Genomic DNA, 12,331 nt, shown 5'->3' with positions numbered 1-12,331 from the left:
TGCATTGTCCAAGGTATCAGGAGCTCAGATGGCAGAGACTGGGAGGTAAGTTTATGGTTGGGGCGCCGGTAGCTCAGATGGGTGGGCGGTTGGGGCGAAGATCCGCGGTCGGGAGTTCAATGGGCGGTCAGGTCGAGGATCCGCAGTCAGGAATTCGATGGGTGGTCAGGGCGACGATCAGGATGTCGGGAGTTCAGATGGACAGGCAGCAGGGGCCAAAAATAGGGGGTTGCCTTTTACATGGGTCATACAAAACACATCCGATCTTTAGGCCGAAAAAGCAGGTTGACAATTACACGAGTATATATGGTATATATAATCACAAATAACAGGGATCCCAACACTATTCCCTGCAGTGCACCACAGATCACAGGCCTCCAGCCTGAACAATATCCTTCCAATCCTATCCTCTTCTATGGGCCAGACAATCCTGTATCCAAATTTGTCCTTTGAGTTTCTTCAGCACTTTTATGTAGGGTCTGAATTCATTATCAACTCTCCATGGCTCTATACCTGCTGGAGATCTTACAGAAGTCCATGTGAACAACATCCACTGCCTTACCTTCATTAATCTCAGGTTACTTTCATTAACCTTCGTCACCTTCTCGAAAAATTCAATCTTGACCTGTCCCTCACGAAGCTATGTTGACTGTTGCCTGATCGTGACTTTGCAAATGCACCTAAATCCTATCCCAAAGTATCCGTTGCATTAGCCTCCCAACCACTAATGTGAGGCTCACAGGCCTATAATATCTTGGATTATCCCTACTTCTTTTCTGGAACAAAAGCACAGGATTGGCCATTCCCCATCCTTACCTGTGGAGGATACATTTGTCAAGGCCCCAGCAATAGAGGTGAACTTGTTCAAAGTGTAGTCCTGTGGATTATTCACTGACCTTTCACTTCTAAGTTCAGATGCTGTCCAGGCTAATGTGTGGTAGTCCCCTCAATTCCTGGTTCAAGTGTCTAGTGCATCACAGTCAATGGCAGATGTTGATTAAAGAATTAGGCATTGGGAATATGGGAGAACCAGCTGCCCTTGAGCCACAGGTTGTCCATCATGGACCATGCTGCTGCTTTAAGTCAGGATGGGGTATGGTCTCCGGAGGATCCCAACACCAGCCGGTCCAAGGAAGAGCAGAGGTCTCCTGAGGATCCCAATACATCAGTGTGGTCCAGAGGAGGCAGGGCCATTCCTTAGGATTCCAACACAAGCCCAGTTCAAAGAATTCTTGAGGACTGCAACATCAGCCCAGTCCAGGGAGAGCAGAGGCCATACCTTAGGATTCCAACACCAGCCCAGTCCAAGGAAGACGGGGCCATTCCTTTGGATTCAAACACTAGCCCGGTCCAGGGAAGACGGGGCCATTCCTTAGGATTCAAATACCAGCCTGGTCCAGGGAAGACAGGGCCATACCTTAGGATACCAACACCAGTCCAGTCCAAGGAAGACAGGGCCATTCCTTAGGATTCCAACACCAGCTCAGTCCAGGCAGATCAGGGGCCATTCCTGAGGATCCCAACACATCAATGTAGTCCAAGTGAGAGCAGAGGCTGTTCCTGATTATCCCAACACCATCCTGGACCAGAGGAGACAGGAGCCATTCCTAAGGATCACAACACCAGCCTGACCAAGAAAAAGCAGGAGTCAAATGGGACTCACTAATGTCTTATAAAACTGCAACGTGACCTCCAAACTTCTATTCTCAGTACTCAGATTGATGAAGGTCAATAAGCCATAAGCTTTTTTGACCACCCTATCTACCTGTGTCACCACTTTCAAATATACAATGTAGATCCCTCTGCTCGACCACACTCCAGATTCCTCCCATTCACTGTATTGGTTCTACCCATGTCAGACCTTCCAAAATGCATCACGTCACATTTTTCTGTATTAAATTCCATCAACCATTCTTTTGTCCATTAACCCAACTGATCAAGATCCTGCTGCAATCTTTGGTAACTGTCTTCACTATCTGCAATATCAGTGTCATTTGCAAACTTGACAATCATGCCATGTACATTTTCATGTAAATCATTGATATCAACAGCAATGGGCCAGCATTGAACCCTGTGGCACACCACTAGTCACAGGCCTCCAATCTGAAAAACAACCTTCCACCACCACCCTCTGCTCCACAATGAAGCCAATGTTCCATCTAATCTGCTATTTCACCTCGGATTCCATGTGATCTAATCTTCCATAGCAGCCTTACCATGCAGAACTTTATCGAATGTTTTCCTGAAATCCATACATACAATGTCTATAGCTCTGTGCTCATCAACCTTCTTGGTCACCAAAAAATGGGCAGTGCGCTTAATGTAGCAGTTAGCGCAGCGCTGTTACAGAGCCAGTGACTGGGACCAGGTTCCGAATCCCTCGCTGTCGGTAAGAAGTTTGTCAGTTCCCCCCGTGTCTGCATGGGTTTTCTCTGGAGGTTCTGGTTTCCTCCCACCCTTCAAAAATGTAATGGGAATGTAGGATTGGGTGTAATCGGGCAGACGGGCTCATGAGTTGAAATGGCCTGTTACCATGCTGTATGTCTAATTTTAATTTTAATATTTGTGAGAGATGACCTTCCAGTTACAAAATCGTGCAGTCTATCCCTAATCACCTCTGGTCTCCCTCAGAATACTCTCCGGTAATTTACCGACTCATTGGCCTGTAGATCCCAGGCATTTCCCTGTAGCCCTTCTTGAATAGAGGCACAACATTTGCCATCCTCCAATCTTCCAGCACCTCACCAAAACTAAATGACAACTCATAAATCTCAGTCAGGGCACCTGCAATTTCCTCTCTCACTTTCCACCGTATATCTGATCAGGCCCAGGAAATTTGTCTACCTTCATACACATCAGGATCTTCAGCACTGATCCAAGACTCTACCATTGACTGCCTCAGGTTCCCCAGTCCTCATTTTCCACAGTAAAGATAAAGAAGTACTCATTGAGGAACAAAACTGAACAGTATCAGACATTCGGCCCACGATATCATGCTGACTTATGGAAACCTAACCCACAATGATTTAATCCTTCCCTACCTTACGCACATAACCCTGTATATTTCTTAGCGCAGTGGTGTTGACTGGGTTTGAATCCAATGATTTGTGAGGAGTGTCAGTCAATGCATTTTAGGCATCCATTAGTCTGTGTAAAAAAAAACATCTCTGACATCTCACCTAAATGTTCCTCCACTCACCTTAAACAGATGTCCTCTGGTATTGGTCATTGCTATCCTGGGAGAAAGGTGCTGGCTCTCCACCCTATATAAGTTTATATACTTCTGTTAAGTCACCTCTCATCCTTTGTCATTTCAAAGAGAAAGGTCTGTTAACCTTGCTTCATATGACATGTTCTCCAATTCAGGCAACATCCTGGTAAATTAACTCTGCATCCTCTCCAAACCATCTGCATCAGTACTTCCTGTAATGAGGTGAACAGAACTTAATGCAATACTCCAAACGTGCAGCAACTTTGAGGAATCTATGGATTCGGACCCCAAGATCCTTTTGTTCCTCCATACTGTTAAAAATCCAACATCAGCCACTTACTCACCTTCCAAAGTGCATCACTTCCAATTATCCAGATTGAGCTACTTCTCTGCCCAATTATGCATCCTGTTGTCTCTATCCTGTTGTAAGCTACAACAACCTTCTACACTATCCACAACACTGCTGACCTTTGTATCATCTGCATGTTTACTGACCTACCCCTCCACATCTTCATCTATTTATAAAAATCACAAAGAATGAGGGTCCCTGACCTCTGGGCAGAATACATTCCATCTACTACTACCCTCTGCTTTCTGCAGGCAAACTAATTTTGAATCCAAGAAGCCAAGGTTCCATAGATCCCATATTTCATGACTTTCTGAATGAGCCTATCATGGGTCTTATCAATGCTAAGTCAGATGATATACACTACTCCACTGACTTATTTTCAACAATTTCCTTTGTCACATCCTCAAAAACTCAATTCAGCTCATGAGGCATAACCTGCCTCTCATAAAGCCATACCAACTATCCCTGAGAAGATTATGCTTCTCTAAATGCTCAGAAATCCTGTCCTTAAAAATCATCTCCAATAGTTGGAAAACCACTGACATAAAACTCCAGGAAAAACAAGGACTGGTTTGACGAAAACAGCCAGGAAATCCAGGAGCTGCTGGCAAAGAAGCGAGCTGCCCACCAGGCTCACCTTACAAAGCCGTCCTGTCCAGAGAAGAAACAAGCCTTCCGTCGCGCATGCAGCCATCTTCAGCGCAAACTCCGGGAGATCCAAAATGTGTGGTGGACTAGCCTCGCCAAACGAACACAGCTCAGCGCGGACATTGGCGAATTCAGGGGTTTCTACGAGGCTCTAAAGGCTGTGTACGGCCCCACACCCCAAGTCCAAAGCCCGCTGCGCAGCTCAGACGGCAAAGTCCTCCTCAGCGACAAGATCTCCATCCTCAACCGATGGTCAGAACACTTCCAATCTCTTTTCAGTGCCAACCGCTCAGTCCAAGATTCCGCCCTGCTCCAGCTCCCTCAACAGCCCCTAAGGCTAGAGCTGGATGAGGTTCCCACCCTGGATGAGACATATAAGGCAATCGAACAACTGAAAAGTGGCAAAGCAGCAGGTATGGATGGAATCCCCCCAGAAGTCTGGAAGGCTGGCGGCAAAACTCTGCATGCCAAACTGCATGAGTTTTTCAAGCTTTGTTGGGACCAAGGTAAACTGCCTCAGGATCTTCGTGATGCCACCATCATCACCCTGTACAAAAACAAAGGCGAGAAATCAGACTGCTCAAACTACAGGGGAATCACGTTGCTCTCCATTGCAGGCAAAATCTTCGCTAGGATTCTACTAAATAGAATAATACCTAGTGTCGCCGAGAATATTCTCCCAGAATCACAGTGCGGCTTTCGCGCAAACAGAGGAACCACTGACATGGTCTTTGCCCTCAGACAGCTCCAAGAAAAGTGCAGAGAACAAAACAAAGGACTCTACATCACCTTTGTTGACCTCACCAAAGCCTTCGACACCGTGAGCAGGAAAGGGCTTTGGCAAATACTAGAGCGCATCGGATGTCCCCCAAAGTTCCTCAACATGATTATCCAACTGCACGAAAACCAACAAGGTCGGGTCAGATACAGCAATGAGCTCTCCGAACCCTTCTCCATTAACAATGGTGTGAAGCAAGGCTGTGTTCTCGCACCAACCCTCTTTTCAATCTTCTTCAGCATGATGCTGAACCAAGCCATGAAAGACCCCAACAATGAAGACGCTGTTTACATCCGGTACCGCACGGATGGCAGTCTCTTCAATCTGAGGCGCCTGCAAGCTCACACCAAGACACAAGAGAAACTTGTCCGTGAACTACTCTTTGCAGATGATGCCGCTTTAGTTGCCCATTCAGAGCCAGCTCTTCAGCGCTTGACGTCCTGCTTTGCGGAAACTGCCAAAATGTTTGGCCTGGAAGTCAGCCTGAAGAAAACTGAGGTCCTCCATCAGCCAGCTCCCCACCATGACTACCAGCCCCCCCACATCTCCATCGGGCACACAAAACTCAAAACGGTCAACCAGTTTACCTATCTCGGCTGCACCATTTCATCAGATGCAAGGATCGACAATGAGATAGACAACAGACTCGCCAAGGCAAATAGCGCCTTTGGAAGACTACACAAAAGAGTCTGGAAAACCTCACAAAGATAAGCGTATACAGAGCCGTTGTCATACCCACACTCCTGTTCGGCTCCGAATCATGGGTCCTCTACCGGCACCACCTACGGCTCCTAGAACGCTTCCACCAGCGTTGTCTCCGCTCCATCCTCAACATCCATTGGAGCGCTTACACCCCTAACGTCGAAGTACTCGAGATGGCAGAGGTCGACAGCATCGAGTCCACGCTGCAGAAGATCCAGCTGCGCTGGATGGGTCACGTCTCCAGAATGGAGGACCATCGCCTTCCCAAGATCGTGTTATATGGCGAGCTCTCCACTGGCCACCGTGACAGAGGTGCACCAAAGAAAAGGTACAAGGACTGCCTAAAGAAATCTCTTGGTGCCTGCCACATTGACCACCGCCAGTGGGCTGATATCGCCTCAAACCGTGCATCTTGGCGCCTCACAGTTTGGCGGGCAGCAACCTCCTTTGAAGAAGACCGCAGAGCCCACCTCATTGACAAAAGGCAAAGGAGGAAAAACCCAACACCCAACCCCAACCAACCAATTTTCCCTTGCAACCGCTGCAACCGTGTCTGCCTGTCCCGCATCGGACTTGTCAGCCACATACGAGCCTGCAGCTGACGTGGACTTTTTACCCCCTCCATAAATCTTCGTCCGCGAAGCCAAGCCAAAGAAGAGATATAATTCCGAGGATTCTCCCTCTTACCCTTCATGAACAAGGGAACTAGATTTGCCCTTCTCCAAACCTCTGATGTCTCTCCTGTGGCCAGGGAGAGTGGAAAGATCATCGCTAACACTTAAGCAATCTCTTCCCTTGCTTTCTGTAATATATCTCACCCTGTCTCCAAATGAATAGTTTTAAGAAGATCTAGCACTTTCTCTTTATTAACCTTGACATACTTCAGCACATTAGCCTGTTCAACACTGTCACCACATTCACCAAGGTCCTTCTCCCGTGAACACTGATGCAAAGTCTTTCCAAAATATTTTAATGAGTTCAACATAACAATCCATATACAAAATAATTTAAAAAGCAAGACAAAATAATAATGTATACATCACATAAAATTAAATATACAATATCCCATATTTTAAATTCCATCCCTGATGATTAAATGTGATTATCTGTTAAAATAATTATACATATAAATCAATTAAATACAATTTTTACAAATCACATTATATCTTAATAAGATCTAAAAAAGGGATATTACACATGATAATTATAATTAAACCAATAAACCCACTTATCTAAAAGAGAAAAAAGAAAAAAAACCTAAAACTAATCTAATTTCCCGCCCCCCCCCCCCAATCAAGGTTACAAAACAAAAATACAAAGATGCATCAAGTCACGGCCTCCAGAAGACGGACGGATCACCACTCAAGCACCCAAATCACCTAAAACTGCCAGTTATGATAGAATTCAATAAATGGGCCCCATACCTTTTCAAACTGAAACTTTTCATCTTTAATATTATACCTAATTTTCTCTGAATTTAGATATGACATTATATTATGTAGCCACTGTGCATGAGTCAGTGAGAGTTTATCTTTCCACTTCATTAAAATTGCTCGTCTGGCTATCAATGTGCTAAAAGCTAAAACTTTCTCTTGAGATGCCGATAAAGTTTATCTGATTCACATGAAAAAACCAAACCGGGTAGTTTCAGGGCAAGGATCTAATTTAATCTTAAAAATCATTGACAAAGAATTTAAAACATTCCGCCAATAACTTCCCAAAACACATGAATCAGTGAGGCTTCAAAAATTTTACAACTTTTCACAAAATGGATCAACATCTGCATAGAAATTGGATAATTTAAGTTTAGGCATGTGTATCACCTTAAATTGTAATAAACAGTGTTTTGCACAAAATAAAGATTCATTGATCAAACTGAGAGTGGAATACCAACCCTCATCTAAAAAGTTTTATCAAGATCATGCTCCCTGATATATTTTTTTTGTTGTTGTTAGTAATTTTTTTTTGTTGATAAGTTTTATCCTTTTTTTGTAAGTGGGGTTTTTTCTATTTTATTTACAATATTGTTAATTAATTCTTCACTCTTTATTTTGGGGGGGAGGGTTGGACTAATTTTAAATTAGATGATTAATGTTGTGTTATAATTATTGGGGGGTTAATTTGTGTAGTTTAATGATGTAGTATTCTAATTTTTATTATCTTATTTTTTATTATTTCTTTAAATGTAATTTTTATTTTATTCATGTCATAAAATTTTAAATAAAGTTTAAAAAAAAAAGATCATGCTCCCAATCATTTTTAATCTTAGTTATTGGGGCTAATCTTAAATCAATATGAATACTTGATATCAATCCACGATGAACAAGTTGCAGAACAAAAAGTAAATCCTGAATATTTTAATCCACAATTCAAGGAAAAGTGTTCAATTTGGACCAAACAAAATTCTTAACTTGCAAACTCTTAAAAAAAAGTCTATTACAGAGCTTCTAATGTCTATTAGAGAATTTAACTGACAATTGTTCAAAAGAGGTAAAGTTTTTTTGAATAAATAAATCTTTAAAATTTTTAATGCTGAAGGCGGGAATAGATAGTTATCCATAATGGACCTAGCCAGAGAAAAATTATTATAACCAAAAAATTTCCTAAATTGAGCCTTTATCCTCAATCTAATTCTCATTATTGGATTATGTGTCAATTTAGAAAATGAAAAAGGTAAAGCAGAGCCTAAAATTGCCAACATAGATGATTTCTTGGAAAAGTTCAGTTCCATTTCTACCCAAGAAGGGTGACTTGCTAATTTATCAAATTTTAATATTAAAAGGACAAAGCCAGAAATTTTGGATATGTGCTTTAGGTGCAGTTTGTCCACTCCACCTGGCAGTGTATAAAGGTGAGATCCTTCTGGGAAGACCTGAGGGACACTGAAAATATTACAAAGGTGGATTTTCCACAAGATCTAGAATTGTACCTTCTAGGAACATTAGGATAGTACAGTAATAATACAAATTCATTTTGTGAAGGTTGCCTTGTCAGTAGCCAGGAAGTGTATAGAAGTGTATAGAGGTTACATGGAAGTCAGATTCCAGCTAAATATTGCCTTATGGAATATGGAAATTCAGAGTTGAATTCCCCTGGAGAAAAATCACCTACAATTTATGGAAGAGATATGACACATTCGTTGAAGTGTGGCAACCATATCTGAGGCACATAGGGGCATAGATATAATTCACAATTACCCCCTCCCCGAATAAGAGTAAAGAAACAATCCATCCCAGCAGGTAAAGGATTAAGAGTATGAAATGGGGAATGCGACGCAGACAACAAATGCTTTTGCCCCTACCCTTCTTGCCTTTGTCAGTATTTAGGGGGGGGGGGGTTTGTATGTTTGCATTTTTATATTTTGGTATTTGTATAATTTAAGGGATCGGGTGGACAGGGTGTAAGGAGTGGGAAATAAGAACTCTGTAAATCATATTAGGTGGAAAGAGAATGTAATATTTTGTTTATTGGATTTGGACGTCTTTGGAAAATCAAACAAAATATTCAAAAAAATGTTAATAAAATAAAAGGCAAAAATAGTAATTTCAGTCCTTCCCTTCTGCCTTCAATTCCCAACCTCCCCCCTCCCCCCCGATCCCAAATCAGTCCTACCTTCATTCTCATTATTCTTCGGTTCTTCATTTACATGTAGAATGTCTCAGTGTTTTCCTCAACCCTACTTACCAAGGTTTCCTCATTCCATCTAGCTCTCCCAAGTCCTTTGCATTCCTTCCTGGTTACCATATAATTCTCATGAGCACTTCCTAAACCCTATGTCTGCTTCCTTCTGACCCTGAAGAAGGACTCAGACCAAAATTATCAGTAATATTTATTTACCTCCTGTGGACACTACGAGACCTACCGAGTTCCTCCAGCATTTCTGTGTTTTTACTTCTTCCTCCTGATGAGCTGACCTACCTCTCTAACGGGCATGGTTTCTATAGCCTACCATCTTTTACTGAATCTTTGTGACAAACCTATCCAAGGCCTCATGCATGTGGCCCCAAAACATTCTCCACATTTCTGCTGTGCATTTTCCCTGCGAACGCATGTTCCTAATTTCCTTTCCCAAGTTCCTGCCTTACCCATGATAATTAGCTCTTTCTAAATTAAACACTTTCCCATTTTATCTGCTCCTAACCTTGTCCATAGCTATGATAAAGATCAGGGAGTCTCTGAAATACACCCCCTCCGAGAGGTCTGTCACCTGACCAAGTTCATTACCCAATACTAGATCCAGTAGGGCCTCTCCTCTCGTTGGCTTGTCCACATACTGTGTCTGGAATCCTTCTTGGACACATGACAAATTCATCCCCATCTATTCCTCTTGCACTGGTGGTACAATAAGGACCTTCCCTGAACTCACCTACTCTAACCTGTGCCTTCTTATGCAAGTCTTTTTTTCTATCACTTACCCCACTTCCTCAACCTCTACTTGCCAACGCCTCTCAAACCAAAACCTCTGAGCCCCACTCACGACCACTTCCCCTGGTCCTTACCCACAGCTGCAGGTTCCTCTGCCAGGAGAAATATCCTCCCTGTATCTCGTGTCCAAGTCCTGAAGTAATCTTGGAAACTTCTGGAGGATGAGAGATGATTTAATACAAAATGTATAAAATTATGAGGAGCATAGATGGGGGGAACAGCCAGGACCTTTTTTTCTGGGGCAATAAGAGCAAATACCAGAAGACATTGGTTTGAGGTTAGGGGAGATGTCAGAGGCATGTTTTCTACACAGAGACTGATGGGTGGCTGGAATGTATTGCCAGGGGTGGTGGCGTAAGCTGGTACAACAGGACACTTAAAAGACTGTTAGGCACATGCATGTAAGATGGAGGATTAATGAAGGAGGGAGTAAGTTTATATAGGTCAAAGCAACATTGTGGGCCGAAGGGCCTGCGCTGTGCATGTTCGATAAACAGTAAACTGCTATCAGAATCACCAGTCTGTTGAATCTTCATTGCACTCCTTGCATAATACGTGCATCCTTTGATAGTCAAGGAGGTGAAAGCTCAACATGCTCCCTGGGTTCTTCCACTGAGACGTCTCCACTCAAACCCTCTCTCAGTTCCAACCACCTTCCCAACTACCTGCTGCAGAGACGTGTTGGCTCTCCGTTCTTGTGTACAAGGACCCCGAAATGCCTAGAAATATTAGTGCCACCCAATCTGTCACCGTGTCAGAAGTACTCTGTGTCTGAAATTGGATTTCCCGCATTCGTGTAATGAGTTGCTTTTTCAATGTTTTTTGTCCAACAGGCTCTGAAGTGCCTTAATTGTGTCAACAAGGAGATTACGTCTGCTCTTTACCACACAGTGTGTATCCACATCCACAGCAAACTGCATTTCACCAATGGGCTAGCCCACAGGGGTGTCTGCAGAGTTAGCGTGCGGGAAAGTAGTCTCCTTGTATCTGACCAGAGACCCGGGGGTTGTAGATAGAATAACAGATACCCGAGGGAGAAGGGCAGGGGGGTGGCGAGGGCAGGGAGGATGGGTACAAGGGTGAGGGGAGGGTTTGGGTGAGGGAGGGACCAGGATGAGGGGAATGAGGGAGGGAGTGGGAGGACGAGGGTGAGGAGAGGACGGTAGTGAGTGGAGGATAAGGGTAAAGGGACGAGAGTGAAAAGAGATGCTAGGTGAAGGGGAGTGGATGAGGGCAGGAGAGGGTGATGGGTGGTGTGGGTGGGCAGGAACTGGTGAAGGAAGGGGTGGGTGAGGAAAGAAGAGGGTGATGAGGGAAGAAGGGGTGAGGGGTAGTGTGAGTGAGGGGAGAAGGGATGAGGGATGGTGTGGGTGAGGGGAGGAGGGGGTGAGGGATGGTAGATGAGAGGAGGGCTGAGGGAAGGTGGTGGGTGAGAGGAGGAGTGGTAAAGGGCGGGATGGGTGAGGGTAGAAGGGGGTGAGGGGAGGAGGGGTAAAGAGAAGAGGGGTAAAGAGAGGGGTTGGTGAGAGGACAGGGTGAGGGAAGGGATGGTTGAGGGGAGGTAAAGAGAGGGGTGTGTGAGGGTAGGAGGGGGTGAGGGGAAAGGGGGTGGTTGAGGGGAGGATGGAGTGAAGGGTGGATGAGGGGAGGAGGGGTAAGGGAAGGCTGTGGGTGAAGGGAGGAGGGGGTGAGGGAAGGTGGTGAGGGGAGGAGGGGGTGAGGGTACGGATGGGTGAAGGGAAGGAGTGGGTGAGGGACATGGGGAGGGAGTAAGTGAGGGGAAAGGGAGTGAGGGGTGGATGGGGTGAGGGAATGATGGAAGACGTGAGGGGAGGGCAGGGAAGGAAGGGTGAGGTCGGAAGGATAAGGGTGAAGAGAGGCATTGGGTGATGGAGGGTGAGGATACGGGAAAAAGATGGTGAGTGAGGGAGGGAGAATGAGGTAGGGATAGAGAGAGGAGTTGGGAAAGACAGCAAACAGCAAGGAGGGAGAGTGAAGGGTCAGGAGCAGGAAGGGTCTGAGAGGGTTGGGGGAAGATCAGGTAGGGAGGAGAGAAAGAGGGTTGTAAACTGTGGAAGGTGAGTGTTGAGGGAGGGAAGTGGAGACGGGGGCAGGGTGGAGCAAAGTGGAGGGGAGAGCTGTGGTGCAGGAAGGGGGAGCAAGGGTGTCCGGGGCTGACCGTGGGTGGGTGATGGAAGTGAACCAACTCATGGCACCA

The sequence above is a fragment of the Narcine bancroftii genome, chromosome 3 (assembly GCF_036971445.1).
Source record: "Narcine bancroftii isolate sNarBan1 chromosome 3, sNarBan1.hap1, whole genome shotgun sequence".
Taxonomy (NCBI): Eukaryota; Metazoa; Chordata; class Chondrichthyes; order Torpediniformes; family Narcinidae; genus Narcine; species Narcine bancroftii.
Note: the sequence above shows the minus strand (reverse complement) of the source record.